Consider the following 23,998-nt stretch of genomic DNA (forward strand, 5'->3'; position numbering starts at 1 on the left):
ACAGTAATATAGTGCTGGCGGCAAGGGATAAAATGTGATGTGTTCAACCCATTGCAGAGAAGTGGCTCCAAGGGTATAATTTTAGATTTCTAAAAGGCCAGTTCTCCAAAGAACTACCCCAGTTTCTTTCGGTGGTGACTGTGGAGGTAACTGAAGTGACATACGAGGACCCTTCTCCTTCTGGGGTCTGATGGTCTCGTTATGGAGACTGATCTCTGATCCAAGTTACATGAACTCCTCCTCTCAGCTGGAATTCATAGCACCACACTGATTTCCTTTGGCCCCAAGCCCAAATTGCAGCTGTTCGTACTTATTCGTGGTATGGTGTATTTTGAAATGAAATGAACCAGATTTTTCCTACTGCCTATGTCAGTGCCTGGTATTGGGAGACATTAACTCTTTCACAGTCAGGCTACCAGCAACTGTACTGTGTCTATGAAAAGAAGCACACTATAAAGAAGACACTGATCCCAAGCTGGGAAAGAGTCCATCAAGAAGCCCATTTCAAAGCAAAGGACAGATATTTCATCATTTACTTAGTTTTGGAGCCTCATCTACTTCCAAATAAGTTTCAGATATGTTACAGAAGATTATAAAGAACACGAGTCATGGACTAAAGTAAGCAAGGGAAATAGGTATTTCAAAACTGAGTGCAAAATTTTACTCTGAGCCCTCTGGTAACCAAAGCAAAAGGGAAAATGAAGAGTTGCATATGAAATATTGAGAGAAAGAGATGTTATTTTCTTCTACTAAATCCTAGTAAGAGTTATCAAATGGTATAAAATATACAAAAATATTAATATGGCTATTTCTTCTTTATCAACTCTCAGTGAAAGCTGAAGATAAAAATAAATGGTTCTTGCATGGTATAGCGCCCATGAAACTTAAAACACAAAACAAAACCAGACTTAAACAAAACAGAGTTTTTGATTTAGTAGAACCTAGACACCTGTATTTTTTTAAGTCTCCTTAATTCTGAAGCATATATATGATTACATGCCATTATCTTAAATCAGAGTTCTTCAAAGATACTTGGACTAGAACAAATGTATTATATTCTACATTTATTGCTAGTAAGTGATCTAATATGATACAAGGTGAGCAGAGCAAGCTTTACTGCAGAATATAGTAACACTGAGTCCTATGTCTTCTCCAAAGCTGGTGAATAAGATGCTGTATGAGAGAGAACCAAGAATCTGTATTTTAACAAGCACCCAAAGTGGGTCTAGGTTGAAAGCTAGGGGTGTTAACTACTGCATTACACCAGTGGTTCTCAAATTGTAATATGTGGCACACAGAATTCACTGGAGGGCTTGTTCGAACACAAATGTATGAGCCCCACCCCACTGCATGTCTGATTCAGTAGGTCCGGGGTGGATGCAAGAATTTGCATTTACTAACAAGTCTCCAGGTGATGCTGGTGCTGGTCATGGGGCCACACTTTAAGAACCACTCACTAAACTGTCCATTTAATAAATCAGTGGCTTCACATGGTCTTTAATAGAACTGGAAATAATAATTTGAAATAATATATAATTCAAGACTAAAGTCTCTGATAAGTATCTTAAGTGTTTAGTATTGTTGATTAGAAACAGTTTTAAGTGCTTTTAATGCCTGGCATAAAAGACAAATTTGGCATTTTAATTAATTAATAAATAAATAAAGTGGACTTTCATCCAAACTGAAGCCCATTCCACTTGGTCAATTATAAGGACTGCCAGAAATATTGTTTTAGGAGAGAACGTTTGAATGATTCAATAAAGACTATAACTGAAACACTGTGGACCAGTGGAAAAAAGAATTGAGGGCAGGTGTTACCATTTATAAATCTTGGACATTAAAAATACACACACATGTTTAATGAAATTCCTAAGAGCATGTTAAGTTTGAGAACTTCATCCCGGCAAGTATCTACAACAATAAGGGAGCTGCAAATGTACCTCCACATTATATGACTTGATCTGTAGCATAAAGGTATTTAGTGTAATCCATCTGAATCTGAATTTTGGAGGGTGCCGCCCAAGGCAACAGATTTAGTTTTGACAAAGTCAATAGCAAGTTCTCCTTAAATAAAAGAATTGGCCAATAGGTCTGAGGATTCTTAAATTCATTTTCTGTTCATGAGCATAAGATCACACTATAGCTCTATCGGAAAGGCAATATCTAATGCATAGATAGATTTCTTAAGTTATTAAATCATAGATTCAAAAGAAGGCATAAGGCTGTGGACACAGGTGGATTTTATACCATTTGGAAATGGAACTTGATCTGTCAAAAGATAACTCCCATATACTACATTATTCTCTGGATGGCTGTATCTATCCTCTTAAGAAACATTAAAGTCTAAAATCTTCATGATCAGTCACCTCAACCCAGAGACATTTTATTAAGATCAAAAGCTATGGTGAAATTAATATATCCCGCAAATGGTCATAAAGTGACTTCTGAATAAAGACAACATCAGCCCCAATTCCCCAATATGTCCATATCCAATTTCCACTCAAAATATACATGAAGACAAAAACTCAAAATAGCTAAGAAACCAAGAATAACAGCCAGCCATTTATAAGAACCTGGGAGTAATATCTATTAAGTACAGTGCAGATGGAACTGAATTAAAAGCAATTGGTGTCCAATGAATGCTTTGCTTGCTAAAAAAGAACAGCTAGAAATAAATTAGAAGGTTCAGACCTCCCCCACCCTACCTCATTTTCCAGAATACTGGAATCAGCAGGAATGAGCAGCAACAGCATCCCCACACTGTGCAGCCCTGCTTTCTAAAACAACCAAACAGCTATCCACTTGTCTTAGTCAGTTCAGGCTGCTATGAAAGCTACCACAGACTGGGTGGCTTAAACAACAAACATTTCTTTCTTACAGACCTGAAGGCTGGAAGTCTAAGACCAGGGTGCCAACAAAGTTGGGCTCTGATGAGGGCCCTCTTCAGGGTTGTGGTCTGTGATCTTCTCATTATAGCCTCACAAGTGGAAACAGGGCTAGAGAGCTCTTCTGGGGTCACATTTAATGAAACTCCTAAGAGCATGTTAGGACAGGGTCTTGCTGCCACCCAGCCTGCAGTGGCGCGATCGTACCTCACTATAGCCTTAAACTCCCAGGCTCAAGTGATTCTGCCACCTAAACCTCCCAGGAAGCTGAAACTACAGGCACACACCACCACGCCAGGCTAATTTTTTAAAATTGTTATTAATAGTAGACACAGGGTCTAGCTGTGTTGCCCAGGTTGGTCTCAAACTCCTGAGCGCAAGCAAATCTTCTGCCTCAGCCTCCCAGAGTGCTGGGATTACAAGGTGTGAGTCAACACACCAGGTGTAGTGTCTCTTTTATAAGGCCCCTAATCTCATTCATGAGGGTAGAGTCCTTATGACCTAATCACCTTCTAATACCATCACCCTGGGGACTGAGATTTCAACATATGAATTTCAGGGAGACACAATCTTCAGTCCATAACACTGCTATTCTTCCCTTTCTCTTACCCCTTTCAGAAGTTCTGTACAAAGAAGTTTTTTCATAAATCAGTAAGCACAATAAACAATCTACTGGTTGGTTCATGGCCTCCTGAATATGGGAGAACAGTAGTCCAGTTCTAAAGGAGCTGGGTACAAGAATTCTAACATGAAAAATTTCCTTGTCACTAACCAAATCTCTTAGCATTGACTTGTGACTGAGAAAACAACGGGCTCCACTTTGATCGGGTGACTTCTTAGGGGCATGGGGCCAGGGTTTTCTCCTGTTTCAGCAGTCAGGGCCCAGAGCCTCCAGAGGTAGTCACCGGGATCACCCTTGTCAATGGTGCCAGCTCCTCACTTGCACAAAGGCACCAGGCTAAAAGGAGAGCCATGGCTGCAATCCAGCAAGGACTGCACTACCGTCCCCAGCCACGTGCCTCAGTGTGAGCTGTGCTTGCCCAAAAGAATAAGCCTTCTGAAACTAGGCAGGAACTAGGCAGCTAGTAAATGGGGCATGGTTAGAACTCCAAAGTCTAAGCCCGCATTGTCCAATATGATGGTTGCTCTTCTACGTGCACAGTGCAGAAATACAACATTTTCCATTATCGCAAAAATCTGTTGGACGGTGCTGGAATCCTGTCCACAAAAATTACGAAGTGGAAGGACACTTTGCCACTTTTCAATTAAAATGGAAATACTCTTATTCTCTCCTACAAAATACAGTCTCCAGAGAGGTCGGTCATTTTGGAGTCAGAATTAAATCTAACTAAATGCCTCTAAAACAATGAAAACATTAAGACAGCTAGTACGCTAAGCTCATAATAACCCCTTTTGTTCACTGTGTGTTTCCTATGTTTTAATATGCTAAAATCAAACACATGGAAATGCTGAGCCGTTTTAAATAATACTCCTCAAAAAGGAATAGGGTTCTTATTAGAAGCATTTTCTTCAATATCAGGAATAACAAGAATCTCACTATTACTCCTATTATTCAACACAGTTCTAGACAGGCTAGTTAATTCAATGAAACAAGACAACAATAAATAACATGCAAGGAGTAAAAGAGTCAAAATTCTCCTTATTTGTAATCAAAATGATTATTTAAATTCAAAGTTCAAGAAAGTCTACAGATGAATCTGCTCCAAAATTTCCAATGAAATGCTAAGGACCAAAACAGTCAATACAAATTAAGAGAACAGAAGTAGAAGACTTGACCTACCAATGAGTAAGATATATAAAAAGCCATATAATGAAGGTAAAGTGACAATTGTTCCAGGCTAGACATTCAGAGGTACATAGAGTCTCAAAACAGTCTTACATGGATGATACACATGACATTACAGTGGGGACACAAAGGGACTGGAAAAAAAAATGGTTGTAAGGCAAAAGGAAAAATGTACATAATCAGACACCCTAACTTCACATCATAAACAGAACTAACATTCAGATGGATTAAAGGCCTGAACATAATTTGACTGGCCTCGGGGAACTCCAGCATCATGCTGGTCTCTTACTTCCTTTTAGCTTCATTTCTGAACCTTTCTACTGTTACTCTGTGCTAACAATCTAATGTAGGGAAAGCTGCCTCTATCTCCTGAAATGATACAGAAACAAGAAGTTAAAAAGTTGATATCGTGCTTGAAGATCTCTTTTATACCTAAAACTAACCACTGGCTTCCTTCCCCTCCAAAGAGAGTTATGTAATGTTCCTGATCAGCAGACAGATTAAAAGCTCAATTAGAATTCTGTTTTAAAAAATAATATTTATAGCTTCTCAAAGAACATATAAGATGCTGACTAATAAATACCCTGGATAAAAACTTCTAAAATGACTAATAAATACCCTGGATAGAAACTTCCATATAAAATTCATATAAATGTAGCCAAAAATGCAGAATAAGATTTAGCTTTTAATATATGCTAACCTTCTTTGGAAATTAAATATTTTACCTGGAAATAACAGTGGTTTTTTAAAGTTGTATCTTGAGACTTTCTCCTCTGTTTATAGCTCTTTTTACTTTATATAACACTTACACGTTTCAGCTGATTAATAACAACTACACAGGAACATTCAATTCCAGAGGCAATTTTAACATAGTCATTGATAAAATATAAGCTATCATAATAAAACTGTTTAATTTACTTACAAAAGGAATACAGTTCTAATTACATATTCATCTATTATACTTCTGTTGTAAATTTCCTTTGGGAAACTAATTTAAAACTTCTAAACCACTTCAATCTGCACACTTAACAGTAAATCACAGCAATATGTATATGTATTCTAGCTCTCTTGAGGCAAAACAAGCCTTTAATTTTAACAGACACTACTTATGGGGTGCCAAAGTTAATCACACAAAACCAGAAGTATGGCTCAATGTGGGAACATATTTCTGAATGAACTTATCCTTAAAGAGAGAAAAAGTGTCCCAGAATATAAACTAATAATGGGAGATAGTGAGGATGAACACAGTGCAATATTCATTGCTGTTTGAGAGTTGAATAGGTAGGTATTCTTTATTCCTAATCGAAATAAGGATAAACCAAGGGACCTAAAACTCCAGAGATAGGATTTTTCCTGCTGAGGCTAATGGAAATAAGCAATTACAACTTTCAGTAAAAGATAAATACAAGAACTATGCTCTAGAAAGATGTGTCCATCAAAAGTCGAAAGCACTGTAGGTGTAACTTCTCTTTAAAATATGAAGGGAGCCAGGCATGGTGGCTCACACCTGTAATCCCAGCACTTTGTGAGCCTGAGGCAGGAGAACTGCTTGAGGCCAGGAGTTTGAGACCAGCCTGGTCCACATGGTGAGACCCCATCTCTACAAAAATAAAATAAAATAAAATATGAAGTGTTGGTTACAAGAAACCTAATTTGTATACCCAGATGAGAAATTCTGGGAATCCAGGCAGATCATCAGGATCCCATGTGAAATGGAAATCCCCTGATCCTGTGGAAGCAACTGTAAATTGAATCATTTTATTATGATAGTTTGTATTTTATCAATGACTACGTTAAAATTGCCTCAGAATTGAATTTCCTGCATAGCTGTTATTAATCAGCTGAAATGTGTAAGTTTTATATCACGTATTTAAACCACAGAGATTCAGTCACAAACAGAGAAGGGAGGATTATGGCTGTCCCTATCCCTGGAGTTTAGTAGGCAAGCCAGAACACTCCCAGGTAAGACAGAGTCAACACATGCACCCTCACATCTCAAGTAAAAGCAGGCAAGAGTGAGACCAGCAGGGTGGCACACAAATCTACTTAGAACCCATTCTCTAGGGACAATGAATGTAATTTGCTTAATACAGTGAACCACAAACCAAAAGACAAAGGGCTATCTTGGGTGCTTAAAGTGTTACAAAGACATAGGCATTCCTGAGGATGCCCTAAAGAGTTTTGTTTTTTGGAAGAAAAATCTCCTCTTTGGGGAAGGGAGGATAAGTATGGTGACCTATTATTTGGGGTTCAGGAACTAAAAAGTGGTGGCTGCAATCACAGAAAGGGCAGTCACCCAGGAGCCAATGCAGTGTGGCCAGGTCAGGAGCTTCCTCCTCCACCATCCCACAGAGCTGGACCATGAAAACCAAACCATGTTTTGTGGGAGTTAAGGGGAGATGCTGCAGCCACATATTCTAGAAATTATTCTCCCAAACCTCCAGCTGTATCTCAGATTTATATGGCTCACAGAAACAAAAATATAATGGTAACAATAATTAGGCTCAGAATTCATAACCCAGAAATAACTGATTTATATATGTCTTGGACCACTACTCCAACTAACATGTAATATTCATACTGTTAGCAGTGTCAAAGTCACATTAACTATTTCAATGAAGTTCATCCCAACAACCCAGACTTAAGAAAAACTAATCATTCCATGAGGGTATAATCAAGGCTCCATCCTTCACCCAGTACACAGCTGCCATAGTTCTTTGTGCTCATAAACATTTGTGAAATGCATGTCTTGATCCTCCAATGATAGTCACCGTCAATTTTGGCTAACAATGACTTTACAAGACATCTCTCCCATTCATCCTAGTCTTCAGTTGGCCACATCTTGTTTTGAACTGCAGTTTACTTAATTCAATTATTCTCTCTTCTGTGGCTTCAGTTTTGTTTTCTTCTCAGTTCCCAGTCCTCAGAATATAAACATGCTAAATTTACTATTCAAGAAAGAAAAAATACTCCCTTGATCCCAACTTCTTTCTCTTCCTTCTCTCCCGTCTCTCTTCCCCATCCTCCCTTTTCAAGGCCCAGGATACTGAAGAAACAGTGCTTATTGCTTTTACATTTTTATATAATGAACCATGGCTTCCTCCACCAACTCAAAACTGTAAGATCACTGTCCTCTAAAAAGGATCTTTCTCTGTCCTTATCTTACTTGACCTTTTGTTGGCATTTTGCAACAGTAATCACTCGTTTTAATTTTGCCCTACTCACGACACCATGCTCCCTTGATTATTATCTTTGTGATAGCTTTTTCTTAAGCATCTTCGGAGGACCTTCTTCCCCTGATGACTAGGAAATGTTGGCTTACCCACAAGCTCTGTACTTAGCCCTTTCTTATTCTACTTCTGCTTACTCTCCTTAGGCCATCTTATTCATACCAATAAATTCCACAGACACTTATAGTCTAGTGATGCTTAATTATGCATCCCCATTCCAGAACGTAATCCAACATTCGAACTTAATAGATTCAAATCCATTCTTGGCTGGGCACGGTGGCTCATGCCTATAATCTCAGCACTTTGGGAGGCTAATGTGGGAGGATCACTTGAGCCCATGAATTTGAGACAAGCCTGGACGATAAAGTGAGATCCCATCTTCAAAAAAAAACAGAGAAAAAAAAAAACAGTTGGGTGTGATGGCATGTGTCTGTGGTCCCAGGTACTCAAAAGGCTGAAACAGGAGGATTGCTTGAGCCCAGGAGGTCGAACCTGCAGTGAGCCATGATCACAACACTGTACTCCAGCCTGGGTGACAGAGTCTCACAAAAAAAAAAAAAAAAAAAAAATTATTTCTCCTCCAGCCCCCACTGTCACTTACTGAGTTCAAGTTACCTCCCCTGGACAATTGCAAGGATCTCTATCTCTAATCTCATTTCATTTCTCTGTCTCTCTCCAATTTAACCTCTTGCAATGATCTAACAAAACTGTGGAAATCTTTCAATTGTTAAGAATTGGGAGGCAGGAAGGCCTGGCAAGACAGCTCAAGACTATAATCCCAGCACTGTAGGAGGCCGAGGCAGGTGGATTGCTTGAGCTCAGGAGACCAGCCTGGGCAACATGGTGAAAAAAATTAGCCAGGTGTGGTGGTGTGTGACTGTGGTCCCAGCTACTCGGGAGGCTGAGGTGAGAGAATTACCTGAGCCCAGGAGGCGGAGAGGTTGCAGTGTACTGTGATCGCACCACTGTACTCCAGTCTGAACAACGAGTAGAGACCGTGTCTCAAAAAAAAAAAAAGAATTAGGAGGGAGGAAGAAAACTTCAGATTCCTTTTTACATTCCACAAGACCTCCCCTGATCCAGCCTCTGCCTCGTCCACTAGCAAGTCTTACATTATTTACCAACGAAACTACCTGGAGTTCCTAGAAAACATCATGGTACTTCATGCCTTCCATATTCTGTTTTCACAATTAAAATGCCTTCTTCCACTGCCTATCCACAAGATGAACTCCCTTTATCTTTCAATCTTCCAATGTCCAGCTGATGTCTCAGGAGTCTCCTTTTTAATCACTGCCACTCACACATCATCAGCAGTGCGTTGGTGTGCCCTGCTATATGCCATCACCTCTGTACCTTGCACATAAGTCATAACATTCATCACACTAAACCCTATTCAGTTATGAGACAACTGCTGGACTTTGAGCTTCCTGAGGATACAGCCAGCACTATAATTCTCTCTTTATCCTAATGCTCAGTGTGTCTGGCAATATAGACAGTGCTCAATAAAGGGTAATTGAACAAGAAAAGGAGGAATTAATAAAGGCATACAGCCACTAAAACTGAAAAATGAACTGAAGAATTGGTTTGCCCAAAAGTTCAAGTATTCTAACACAACTATTTCCTGTCCAATGATTTTCTTCATTCATGCATGCATGCATGCAAAAGGCTGTACACAAGACACAAAGTGCTGGTAATATAATCTTCCCAGCTTTCTCAAGTCACTGCAAATTCTGGTGATACAAGAGCCTTCCTAGTCAATCCCACATACCATTCCCAATGGCCATTAGGAAGAAAAAGAAACATATACAAAATGTTGGGGAAATGCTCCCTAAAGGTTAAGCATTATAATTAACTTTCTGTCTTGGCACATCCTTTACCTTATTCCTTCTTCCTTAACACACAACACACTCACCTGCTTGTTCCATCATGAATTTGGAGTTCACCATTACCTGTGCAAATATCTATATTACCAATTCCATGCTATGGTAATTACATATTCAAAAGTTACAGACTCAACACAAAAAAAATCCCCAATAATTTGGCTTGATCCAAATCACACCTCAAATTGGTACACAGGCAAGCCAACTCAAATAAATTCACAGGGGTATAAGGTATAACTCTTTACAGCACATAAACAAATTTTTATGCATTAGAATTAAGTATGAAAAATAAAGCCTTAAGAGATCCAGAAGAAAATATAGTAGAATGTTTATACAGTCACAGATTGACAGGAGGCTATTTTAGCATAAGGCCAAAGAAAAGACTGATAAAGGTAAGTACCTAAAATAGTTTGGATATTTGTCTCCACCCAAATCTCACACTGAAATATAACCCCCAGTGTTATACGTGGGGCCTGATGGGAGGTGTCTGGACCACGGGGACAGATCCCTATGAATGGTTCTGGAACATCCTCTTGGTGGTAAGTGATCTGAGTTCTCTCAAGATATGGTCATTTAAAAGCATGTGTCACTTCACCCCAACTAACTCACTCCTTCTCTCCCTTTCTCTCTCTCTTTCAGTGGTGCTTGTTTGCTCCTGTTTTCGCCACATGAGGTGCCTGCTCGCCCTTCACCTTCTGCCATGACTGTAAATTTTGTGAGGCCTCCCCCGAAGCTGAGCAGATGCCAGCACCATGCTTCCTGTAGAGCCCACAGAATTGTGAGCCAAATAATCTTCTTTTCTTTATAAATTACCTAGTCTTAGGTATTTCTTTACAACAGTATAAAAATGGCCTAATACACTACCCTAAACATTTAAAGCTTCATTATATTAAACAAATGCATATATGAAAAAATGCTTTATATCACATCATAAACTGTTAACATTCTTAAAGTTTTAAAAAAGAAAATTACATGTATTAAATATATAGCTTAAACAAGTAAATTTTTAGATGAGCATCCTAATAGAAAAATGGTTGACAAACATCCACAGGAAATTTATGAGAAATAATACAAACAATCAATAAGCATAAGAAAAAATTGTGCCTAACTTCAAGTGATTAAATAATCTAATTTTAAAAATAAAATGCCCCCAACACATTGATAATTTTTCTAAATTTATAATACTCAGGTTAATGAAGTTGCTGGACTTTTGTGCATTGTGATCAGGGGTTTCAGTATGGAACAACCTCATCCTGTCCCTGAAGGATGATTTTGGCAATATGTATCAAAAGCCAGACAAACACACCCTTTGACCTAGCAATTCTACTTCAAGATGTTTATCATTGGAAAAGAATCAGCAATCTGTGCTAACATACCTATTGAGGACAATCATTACAAAACTCTGTCTGTGAAATTGAAAGCAACCTTAAGGTTTCAAGAAGTGGTATTAATTTAAGAGACCGAGTGTGGTGGCTCATACCTGTAATCTCAGCACTTTGGGAGGCCAAGACAGGCAGATCACCCAAGCTCAGGAGTTCAAGACCAGCCTGGCCAACATGGTAAAACTCCATCTCTACTAAAAATACAAAAATTAGCTGGGCGTGATCGTGGGCACCTGTAATCCCAGCTACTCGGGAGGCTAAGGCAGGAGAATCACTTGAACCTGTCAGGTGGATGTTGCAGTGAGCCAAGATTGTGCCACTGTACTCCAACCTGGTCAACAAAACAAGACTCTGTCTCAAAAAAAAAAGAAAAAAAGAAAAAAAAAAGGTTATTAATAACAATATATTTGAAGGACAAAATACGTCCTACTATTTTAAAAGTCACACTATAGATATCTTTTCCCAGAATACTAAGAGCAGAATACAGTGAAAACTCTCCTAGCACAACAACGTGTAAAACTGCTGTGTGTGTACACATACACAAGCACACACCTCCACCTCTGTAAATGCTAACCCAACTTGGCAAAAGTCATGAATCTCCCAAGAAACAAATATAAGTCAAGAAGTCAACTGGGAAAAGAGAAAAAAAAAAAAAACAACAACGGAGTCTGTCAGCCGATTACATCCCAATAATCCCAGGTGACTTTGAGTTTTGGCTTTAAAAGCAGAAATCAAGTGAAAAATGGAAGTCAGATCAAAGACCTCTGCAAAAAGCTGGGACATCCTACCCTTAACAGCTGAACTAATAATAAAAATACTGACCCATGTCACACAAGGAGAGGGTCAGAAAATGTGACTGTCTCACACATGGATCTAGGTAGGAAACAGTCGCCCCTGAGAATTTATATCCGGACACTTGCCCTTAATAAACTGGGGATGACCTGAATTTATACTGCTGGTGTAGCCACCCAAAAACCTCAAGCTAATAATTCAATCTGATGTGGACATGGGTTGAGAGTGCCTTTAATGCATCAAACAGAAGAAAACACAAATTCTTTCTGAACTGATTCACCTTAAGCTCTCAAAGAATTCCCAGAGAAAAAGTTTCTAGAAACATGAGCTTACATTGGGAGAGTGGGGAGTGGGATGGGATCGCAAAGCACGTACAGAAACAAGTCAACATTTACAGGAGTCATCAAAAAGAACAAATAGCAGAAACAGATTTACAAAGTCTACAGATACTAGGATTATCAAATACAGACTATAAAATAAAAATGTTTAATAGGTTTAAGAGCAAAAGAGGACTATTAAAGGATATTAAAAATGACTATACAACTTTTAAGAAGATATAAACAGAGTTCCTAAAATAAAAATAGAAACAGGGTTCCTAGAAATATAAAAACACAGTATTTCAAATTAGAAATTCAGTAGGTAATACAGCTGATTAAGTGCAACTGAAGAGATAATTAGTGAACTGGACCATCACTACAAACAAATTACACAGAGGCACAGACGGGAAATCTCAAAGTGAGGTTTAGAGTCAGGAATGAGATTAAAACAAAAATAATTCATACCAAAACAAATTTTATTGAGCCTTTATTGACATAAAAATGTTTGACACATTCCTAAATATTTTTTAAAAAGCCACAAACCAATATATACTTGTGTCATTTTTATTTTTTGAAAAGTGTGGGGTTTACAGACATAAGTGTACATATTTGGAAGAACTGGTAAAAATGATTGGTTTATGTTTGAGTGGAAATATTTCAGTCCATTTTTAATTTAAATTTTTATAATTTCCAGGGATTCTGAATTATATATGAATCACTTTTATAGTAAAAAAAAAAGTTATTTAAAAATTAATAGAAAATAATACTGGGCATATATATATATACACACATATATATATTTGAGTATATGAAGGGACATATACCAAAACTGTTAACAGCTACTATTTCTAGTTTGTGAGAATTTGCATGATTTGGATGATTTTTACCTATAATTTCTAATCAATAATTGAATAAATTATATGTCTAAATATGGAGGGGAAAAGACTTGGTACTTAAAAACATTAATAGAGATTTTATTATGGATGCTAAGTTACTATGATCTTTATATTTTACAAATTCTCGTTTGTTTTTGTTGTTTATACAGTTTACACTTTACATATTTTCACTTATCATTTCACAATTAGGAAAAGATATAGATAGATATATAGATAGATAGATACATAGATAGATACATAGATAGGTCAGTTGGCCTTAGAATTGTGTACAAAACTTTGTGCAATAAAATCCCATTTTAAAATTGAAAACAAATATGCAATATATCTATATATTTACATACAATGTTTTCAGAGACAACGTTATGGGAAAGCACCGCCTTTAAATGTTAAAATTTTTAAACACAGAACAAAAATACATGCAGCTCTCATAAAGGTCTTGCAGAGGAATAACAGGCAGAAATTACAGGAGAATGTTAACAGTAGCTGTTCCTGGTGTCCTAGTTCCCTTCTTGCATTAATATCTGGGGACGGAGAGAACAAGAGAGCCAGTCAGAGTTTCTTGATGTTAACACACATCTGGCCTCAATTTTGATTCTTGGGAACCAGAGCAGTGGAAGCAAGAGGACCAGGAAAATAAGACAGGGGCTAAAACCACCTATCTTAAAACATGTTAAAATGTACAATCATTGAGATGAATTAGAGGCAAAAAGTCAACATTTACTACTGCCCTTCAAGATAAGGGAAAAGGACCAATCAACCAAGAAAAAGGGAAAAGCCAATAATGCTTAACTGTTGCCACTTTTCTTAATGACATAAAAACCCGCATCAGACAAATTTTTTTGGTATACTACCCTTGAACTGGAAACCACAAATTTTAATCTCTAATTTATTTAGGAATAAAAATTCAGATCACAGGCAACACACTTCCATGTGACTTTAAATGTATATTATTAGCTAATGATAGGAAAACTTCACATTGCCCAGTTGAGTTCACATAAAATGTCATGACTTCCCTTCTCCTTCCAGAAACAGAACTCTGAAAGTAGATCCCTAAAGAAGAATACCAAATATTAGCCAAAACTTAATTTATTCTATCCCACGTTCCTCTGATCTTTGAAAAAGTGATTCTGCAGTGCTTTCCAAATTCACAGCAGACACAATGTATAAACATCAAATCATCAAAGACAGTTCAAGAGAATGCCTCACTTTTAGAAACACTACAAACTAAAACTTAAGAGCTTCTACACCTGCAAATAATAAACTTCAAAGGCAATCCAAACTATCCTGGCATTTATCATTTGTGGGCATAAGTGTGTAGAGTGAGTGTAAGTCTGTGCTTGGTTTTAATAATCAATTGACTGACTGTAGTTTAACTAGTCCTATTTCGGCCTTGAATTCGTGTAGAGTGTCCTAAAGCTATTTTCAGTGTGTTGTTCATAAAATTTATAGCATCTCATGATTGGAAGAAAACTTCTGAGGTCATCTAGTTCTACATCTTATCCAATCCTGTAGTCACTGCAGAATCCATTCTCTATGATGTGTGCTGGAACACTTCCAATAACGGGAAGCTCACTACCTTCCAAGGCCAGTCATGAGGTCCTTGGACAGAGAGTTTGCTAGAAATTCTCTCTCAAATGTAGTTCACATCATCTTAATTGAAAAACCCATCCCTGGGACCCAGCTACTCTTTTGTAATCAAACTGAATCCCATTCATTAAACACTTCAAAGCTTATCTGGCCGATGAAGATAGAGATAAGATTGTCTGTTTCTTTCTTTCCTCTGTCTTATAATTCTATTTTGCAGATCCTTTACAACTTCTTTCCACTTTTCACTGAGAACACGACAGTTGATTTATTCTATCCTTCAAGGATGACACCTAAAACACAATATGGTACCCTTGCTGGCTAGTTTTGACCAGTCCAGAATATGATGAAACCCACTTGCTCTTAATGTTTGGATATGAGGTGTTTAGAGAGCACATGATAATGAAAAAAAAAAAAAAAAAACTGCTTACAGTTTGATAAAACAGTCATTTCAAATTGGCCCAACTTTGAAAAATGCTGTACCGTGAGATGGAAAATAATAATAACTGAAGTCCCCAAATCCACTGTTTCTCAAAGAACATGTGGCCCACCAGTTGTCTGTCAAAAATGCAGAGTCTCAGCTAAGCACAGTGGCTCATGTCTGTTATTCCAACACTTTGGGAGGCCAAGGCAGAAAGATCACTTGAGCCCAGGTGTTCAAAACCAGGCTGGACAACATAGCAAGACCCCGTCTCTACAAAAAAATTTAAAAATTAGCCAGGCATGGTGGTGCACATCTGTGGTCCCAGCTACTCAGGTAGCTGAGGTAAGAGAATTGCTTGAGCCTAGGAGTTCAAGGCTGCAATGAGCAGTTATCATGCCACTGCACTCCAGCCTGGACAATAGAGCAAAACTCTGTCTCACAAAAACAAACAAACAAACAAACAAAAAATGCAGAGTCCTGGATCCTTCCCAAATTGTCTGAATCATGAACACTGTGAGCAGGCTGAAAACTCTGCATTTAAATACACACCTCTGGCATTTCTGATGACAGTAAACAGTGAGAACCAATGCCTTACTCTATGCTTGCCAAACTGTTATTGTTTTAACAAACACAAATATGCACATGCATGCACACATGCTTGTACACACACACACACACACTCTCAGTGTCCTGGCAGTCCACAAAAGCGGAAGTGAATCTGGGTTGGTCTCAGTTGATGGTAAAGCTGGGATTAGAACGAGACCGAGGTAATCACATCTTTCAGTTCCAGTCCAAGCTTGTCCCCTAAAGAAGAGAACACTATCTGGGATTTGGTAGGGGGATGAGACAGAGTTTTAAATGGGGCTGATGGGGCAAAATAAAGAGCCTAAAATAAAGCAATTACTTCATTCACACTTGATTCTTTGAGGTTGGTGGTAAAAGACTAAGAAACTGTTTAATTGAGAGAAATATGCCAAAAGAGAGGGGAGAAAAAGGCAAGGAAAGAGAGAGGAGAGGATGAAGGAAGGAAAATTGCAAGTAATAGTAAGGAGGAATTCCTGTGACTGGACAGGGTAGAACAGCTGGATTCAGCCTGTAACTTTGTGAAAGGTCTAGGATTTCACTCTCATAATTTTAATTTTCAAATTTTCTTCTGTTAATATTAAGCTTTATGTGATTTAGAAAATGTTCTCCCCTAAATAAGGAAACTTATCACGAAAGTCGCTGATATCTGCATTTGCTGCAGCAAGAACAAAAAATACATTCAAGGATTTATTTTTAATTCCAGGATGAGGTCAAATTTATGTCCTCAGCTAACAAGAAGATACTCTAACAATGAAGGCCAAAAGTGCTTGTAAAATCCTTTTTGCTGTTGGGGTCACAGTTTTATAAAGTACACTTCATTCCGGTTCTAAATACACATGCAAACTACAGACAAAACATCCTACCACAAAACTAAATCTGAAAATGTCCAGAACCAACCAATCCACAATAAAGAGGTTAAACACCAAACCCGAAATGGTAAATGTAATAACCATGATCCTCACCATGTGGTAAAAGATGAATCCAATTAATGTTACCTTAAAAAGAACTTAAGTAACTCCTTCCTGTCCTAATTGCCCATTATAAGCCTCAGAAGCCAGCTGTGTGGCAGAGACAAATCAGTGACATTCAGCAAAGCATGTTCTGACCAAAGTACCACTTTACCCTGTGTGAACTCTATGAAACATGCATTAATGGATTCCAAAGGCATTTAAAGAGGCTATAACCTGTCAAACATTGACAATTACAATGGGATCAATAAGAACTAGATTTTTAGATGGCATTTTTCAGATTGCTCTATTCTTCTGATTCCAAAAAGAAAAAGAAAAAAAGGGAGATCAAGGAGCTTGGCACAAAACAATGACATTTTGTTAAATCCTGAGGCTGGAAGAAACCTTAAAGGTTATCTAGTAAATTTCCCCAACCTTCATTCCCTCTTGCAAACAACTCACTCATCAAGCAAGTCATTATCAAGGGCAATTTCATCACACCCAGCAGTCTGATCTGTCAAGTTAGTTTCTGAACTGACTATACCACCTAGCCCCTCATCCCTCAGAATTGCCTGTGACACTTCAAAATCCCCCTTTATATCTGAAACTGTGCATCTATGCAGCTGTTTGCGCTCACACTATTTCAGCCCTCCAAAATACCCAGCCTCCTGCTCCTTCCATTCTTTCCTGTTCAACAGCCCTATCCAAGGTCAATTCTCACAATGCCCAGCCTAAATACCATGGTCAGCCCTCTGGGCTCCCCTCACACCAGTCTGCTACCTACCATTCATGCTCCTTTCTGTCAATCTGCCCTTTAACACCGCAATCATGATTAAACTCCAAACTGCCTGTTCTGCTCCCATTCACAGCCTCCAGAGGCCTCGTGGGGAAAACTTAAGGACAAGGTAAAGCTGTCACTATTAATCAATGCGTTCTAATCTCAGATGAGCCCACAAAGAGAAGCCATCAATGCTGCCATTTCTCTCAGCACCTCTTCCAAGCCTTAAATCCCCTCAAAGAAACTCCCCAGTTTGCACATCCATCATGGAGAAGTGGATGGACATCAGGCAAGAAACCCCGCAAACCCCCATCCTTCCCATCCTTCTCTCTCTTACCAACCACCACTTAAATGATTCAAGCCATTCTTTCAGATCTCTTCTCTACACTTACCCTAGACCCATCCTCTCAACCTTGGATCACATTAGAATGACCATGTGTCTGCCCTGGCCTCTCTTTCAAAGACTGAGTCATGGCCTGAAGTGAGCCCCCTGCACATGGTATGTTTCAAAAGCTCCCCCAGGTGTTCTTAAAATAAGCCAAGGTTGGGTATTACTGGTGAAGACAATTTTATCCACGCCTATGGTTTTAAATACGAAATCTGGAGTTCTTTTCTGGGCTGTGTTCTCACATATCCAAATGCATTATAGTACATACTCCATAGGGTTTGCAAATTCAACATCTACCAAACTCCTTATCCTTCCTGTTCTAGGCTAAACTGTGTCCCCCCGAGAAATTCATATTCTGAGGTCGTAACTCCCAGTACCTCAGAATGTGACCACATTTGGAGCCAGGGTCTATAAACAGGTAATTAAGTTAAAATGAGGTCATTAGAGTAGGCCCTAATCCAATATGACTAGTGTCCTTATACGAGGAAGAAAGTTGGACACAGGCAAGTACAGAGAAAAAAACCACATGAAGACGTAGGGAGGAGATCACACATACAAGGCAAAGAGAGAGGCCTCAGAAGAAAGCAGTCCTCACAATTCTCTACAACTTCCAGCATCCAGAATTATGATAAAATAAATTTTTGCTGTTTCAGCCACTCAGTCCATGGGATTTTATGGCAGCCCTGGCAATCTAATATAAATACACTTCCCTTGTCCTTGTTACTCTCTCCTACTTCGTCTCATTCAACGGCATTGCCATCCATTCACTATCACTCTTCCCTCTCCCTCACCCACCATATCTATTCAATAGCCAAGTTGTATTAATTCTTCCTCCTAAATGTTTTTTGTGTCTACCTTCTTCCCTCCAAACCCACTGTTACTGCCTTAACTCAAGCTCTAATTATCTCTCTTAAGATATCCCAGTACTATACGATCTCAACTTACAGGCAGAATCTTAAAAAGTTGAACCAAGAAGTAGAGGGTAGAATGATGGTCACCAGAGGCTGCGGGCAAGGGATGAAGAACAGCAGGGTGGGAGATAGGGAGTTGTTGATCAAAGGGTACAAAGTTTCAGACAGATAAGAGGAATAACTTCTTTCTGAGACCCACTGCACAGCAGAGTGGCTAGAGTCAATAATAATGTACTCTGTATTTCAAAATAAGACTAAATTTCAAATGTCTCACCATAAAAAATGATATAGGTCAGTGAAGTGATGGATATGTTAACTAGCTTGGTTTAATCATACACTGTATACATAGATCAAAACATCACATTGTACCTATAAATGCATTCAATTCTGATTTGTCAATCAAAAATATTAAATTTCTTATTAAAAAATTATGGTTGTACATATTCATGGGGTACATAGTGATATTTTGATACATACAATGTATATTAATAATCTTTAAAAAACACATGATCATCTCAATAGATGTAAATAAAGGGTGTAAAAAAAATTCATACCCTGCTGTCCTCCTCATAATTTCAGTGGAGTCCATAAGGAAAGCGATAATCAGGGACCCCTCTAACCTTCCACCGTAAGTGGTATCAACCAAGCCCTTCCTCAGTGCCTGATCTTTCATCCCAGTACAGTGAAAGATAACAATAAATTATTGCTTAAAGCTATTTAATTTGGGATTAGAAAAACAGCAATAGTCACCTAGAATGATATGTCATGGATATCTCTCAATAATATAATTATGGGTAATTTTTTCAATTAAATTGTTCTGTGATACTGAATACAAGTATCATTTTTGTAAACAAAAATAATTTCAGAGAACCAACATTCCACCTTTCTCTTCTTTTCCAAACCTTGCTTTTAACTTTATGTGTGTATTTCTTTTTTGACAATAGGAAGTAATTCTTACACTTGGGAAAACTACTTACAGGAAAAATAAAGATGTTTTCATAAATAACTTTTTTTAAAAAAAAAAAGCTATTCTAGTCCCTTCTACCTGCAACTATTTCTCTCGGGTGTTTGGAGAATAATCTTCCTAAAACAGAAATCTAGTATGGCAATGATTTGTTTTAAACCTTTTCCACGGTTCCGCATTGCCCCAAGCCCAGCCTCCTCATGTACAGCAAACTGAGTCCTTCAGGTACTTCTGGCTTAAGCTATAACTCACCTTGCTTGTTAAGCTCCAGCACTTTGGATCTACTCAGAAATCCCCTGACATATAATGCTAATCCACACAACTGTCTTTGCATATGCACTTGGCTTTTCCTGGAATACCCTCCCTTGTCCAAATTCCATGCCTGGCAAATACCTACTCATCTTTCCAGTCACAGCTTTTCAATGAAGCCTTTTATGGGTCCTACTCCCCACCCAGATTAATCACCGCCACCTCTATGCTGCTTCTGAACTTACACATACATCATTATACTGTGACCATATACCAGCAAATGTCAGAAACACAAATACCCACAGGGACCAACCAGGTATCATAAATACATGAAGTGCCTAGTGAAAACAGACCTTCAACTGCCATGATACAGAAACTACACTTGCACGAGGAACAATCACAATGTCCACCTGTCTATGTTGACTTTTGAAACTTGACCTGAGCAAATAAATTGTATGTGGGGCCAAACTCATTTAGCACATAGACTTCCAGTCTTGCAAACTCTGGCCAAAGGCGTCAGAGCCTTCATTTCTCTTCCTTCTACTACCTGAAGCAAAAAGACTCCAGAAAATCCGTGCTCATAGGCTGATCTTTGTTCATGCTATCTTCAGTCAAGCCAGCGCTTAAAGCACAGGAACCTACACTTAACTGACCACAAAGACAGGATGCAGTATTGAGCTTAATAACCTTGAACTCACTGCCACTCAGTTCTTATCAAAAATATCCTTTTGGATGAAGTAATATTCATAGGGAACATCCTGAAAAGTATCTAATTCAGCATTCCACAAAGAATATGGAATGTCTATCCTTGGACAGAGCCAGAAGTGAGCTGCTTGTCTGAACTGTCTTGCTTTGGCTCTTACAGAATGGCTTTTCTGAGATAAGCAACTGGCATTATGCCATTAACCTACATTGAGCAATACAATTTTTTTAACCCCACTGTCACATTCATTGTAAGATTGCATTTGGAGACACGACTCATTACATTAAAGTATCTAATGTTTGGAGAACCATGGATAAAATCCCGTCTCCTCCCAGCACATGAAGAGCTGTCCCCCCTGGTTAGTCCTTATCTTCGTGGTAACACAGCTCATTGAGTCCCCTCTTCATGTCAACTACGAGGAAGAACAGCAAAACGTGTGGCCCTTTTCTAATACATGAATAGCACCCTAAGGTGGGCCTTGGTCTTGGTCTCTGCTTAAATTCACACTCTCACTTCCTCTTACCCCATTTCCTTCCTATGCTTATTAAACTTCACTATATTTAATAGGAAAATAGATATGCAACTAACTTCTAACACTGCATTTATCATATGGTATCTTCATTCAGTTCCCATTCCTCGAGTCTGAGTTTTTTGAAGGTGGGCCTCCATCTTGCTCACCTTTGTATCTCCAGGGTCTAGTAAGTGATCACTAATTAGATGTCAAATTTAATTGGACTACATGTGACTACTTCCAGTAATGGGTGAAATTGCAAATCTATTACCTCCTAAGGAAGCTCACTTTATTTCCCCAAGGCACAAAAGTGGTCCCTGACTGTAATATCAATGGCATCTAGAAGAAAAGTAAGCTTATGGGGGTAAATATGCGAAATACACACTAAACCAGCACAGATATAATTACCAATTAGTTTTTAATTCTTTGCTATCCATTTTTAGAGTACTTGCTCCATTTTCTAATAGTTAACCAGTTATTTCACAGAAGTATACTCATCAGGAATACCCTACCATCAGTTGATGCAGTGAATACAGTTAAAAACAAAATTTGGCCGGGCGCAGTGGCTCACGCCTGTAATCCCAGCACTTTGGGAGGCGGAAGCAGGCAGATCACGAGATCGAGAGATCGAGACCATCTTGGCCAACATGGTGAAACCCATCTCTACTAAAAATACAAAAATTAGCTGGGCATGATGGCACATGCCTATAGTACCAGCTACTAGGAAGGCTGAGGCAGGAGAATTGCTTGAACCCAGGAGGCGGAGGTTGCAGTGAGCAGAGATCACACCACTGCACTCCAGCCTGGCAACAGAGCAAAACTCTGTTTAAAAAAAAAAAAAAAAAAAAAACCTTTTCACACCATATTAAAGGACATAAAAACTAAGGGAAGCTTGAAACATAATGTTCTCTGTTAGAAGACAAAACTGTGGATGAGTGAAGGATATCACCACAGTGGAGAGAACATCCGCCAATGAGGTCTAGTCAATGTCATCCACGACAGATTATTATTAAAGTTTCCCATCGCTCTAATCATTTTCCAAGTTTTACAAATCCACATTTCACTTATACTAATTTCTATCTTTAAGTTTTTCTCAAACTCTGCCGGTAGGAGTATGAAGCATTATCATTGTTTTGGAAATCAATTTAATCATTTCTATCTCTAGTCATAAAAATCATCCCTCCCTTTTAAGGTAGCACATTATATTACTGGGAATCTACTCTAAAGAAATTACCTGAAATGCAAAAATAGGCTTGCAAAGATGTTCACTGAAGTGAGTTCACTATAGCAGTAGCTGAATGGAATTAACATCACTTCTGCTTACTGCATACTATTAAGAGAAAGGACAAAGTACTGATTATGCCCAGTAGAATTTCAACTAGATAAAATTTACAGAGAAAATATTAGAAGGGAATAGGCCGGGCGCGGTGGCTCACGCCTGTAATCCCAGCACTTTGGGAGGCCGAGGCGGGCGGATCACGAGGTCAGGAGATCGAGACCATCCTGGCTAACACAGTGAAACCCCGTCTCTACTAAAAAAAAATACAAAAAACTAGCCAGGCGAGGTGGCGGGCGCCTGTAGTCCCAGCTACTCGGGAGGCTGAGGCAGGAGAATGGTGTAAACCCAGGAGGCAGAGCTTGCAGTGAGCTGAGATCCGGTCACTGCACTCCAGCCTGGGCGACAGAGCGAAACTCCGTCTCAAAAAAAAAAAAAAAGAAAAAGAAAAAAAAAATCGACTTGGAAACCAAAGAATATTAGTTTCAAATCAGTGATCTAACTCTTAATCAGTCTACAGAAATTACATAAAAGTTGTTGAGTACAATGCTTTTTAAAACAGCAAGTACAAAGGAAATAAAACTGTAAAAATAGGGCAATGGTTTAATGAACAGTTTAACAGCTTAATGGATTATTATCAGGCTATTAAAAATATGATTCAGACTATATTGCCTTATATAACAGTGGGTTAAAAACGATCAGTAGAAATAAGAACACACATTTGTTACTTCTAGGTAGAAGCAGACCATAAAATAGAACATAATAGAAATAGGCCATAAAACTAACATGACTAAATAACAAATATATTCATTAGGGAACTGCAAATACAAGTGGGTTTGTTCATGTAAATATTGCCATAATGTGATTTCAAAAATAATTTTTTAAATGTTTATAAGAATATACCAAGGGCCAGGCATGGTGGCTCACACCTCTAATCCCAACACCTTGGGAAGATTCCTCGAGCCCAGGAGTTCGAGACCAGCCTGGGCAACATAGCAAGACCCGTTCTCTATTAAAAATAACAATAATAGAGATATATTTTTAAAGATAATAAACAGTATTTCATATAAAAACAATTAGTTTTAAATAAGTTCAACGGTTTTAAACACTTTAAGATGTGTTCACTAAAACATTTTTACTCACTGAGTTATTCTGCCATTAAAACAGGATGAAGAAGGAAAAAGGAAAGGCAGGTAAATGATAGTGTGTACTTTCTGCTGAACAGCTACTGGACAGAGTTACTACTCTTATTCCCTACCCAAATTAATGGCATATTGTATTAGCTTAGAATGCCATTAAAAAGTTCCTTGGGAGGCCGAGGTAGGCAGATCACAAGGACAAGAGATCAAGACCATGTTGGCTAACACGATGAAACCCCGTCTCTACGAAAAAAAAAAAAAACAAAATATTAGCTGGGCGTAGTGGCGGTCACCTTTAGTCCCAGCTACTCAGGAGGCTGAGGCAGAAGAATGGCGTGAACCTGGGAGGC

At 38.4% G+C, this 23,998-nt stretch overlaps 1 protein-coding gene across 2 annotated transcripts in view; it reads right to left on the reverse strand.

The window, feature by feature from the left end:
• LPAR1 (lysophosphatidic acid receptor 1) overlaps positions 1-23,998 on the reverse strand; it is a 171,509-nt gene that overhangs the window by 129,069 nt on the left and 18,442 nt on the right. The window contains exon 1 of one of the 2 annotated variants that reach the window (XM_011966394.1): positions 2,706-2,845. The exons of the other annotated variant lie outside the window; for it this stretch is intronic. The gene's annotated coding sequence lies outside the window, so the exon portion shown is untranslated. Of the gene's footprint in view, positions 1-2,705; positions 2,846-23,998 lie in introns of those variants that run through there. 2 annotated transcript variants of the gene reach the window in all.

This window comes from Mandrillus leucophaeus, unplaced genomic scaffold, assembly GCF_000951045.1.
Source record: "Mandrillus leucophaeus isolate KB7577 unplaced genomic scaffold, Mleu.le_1.0 Scaffold76, whole genome shotgun sequence".
Lineage (NCBI taxonomy): Eukaryota > Metazoa > Chordata > Mammalia > Primates > Cercopithecidae > Mandrillus > Mandrillus leucophaeus.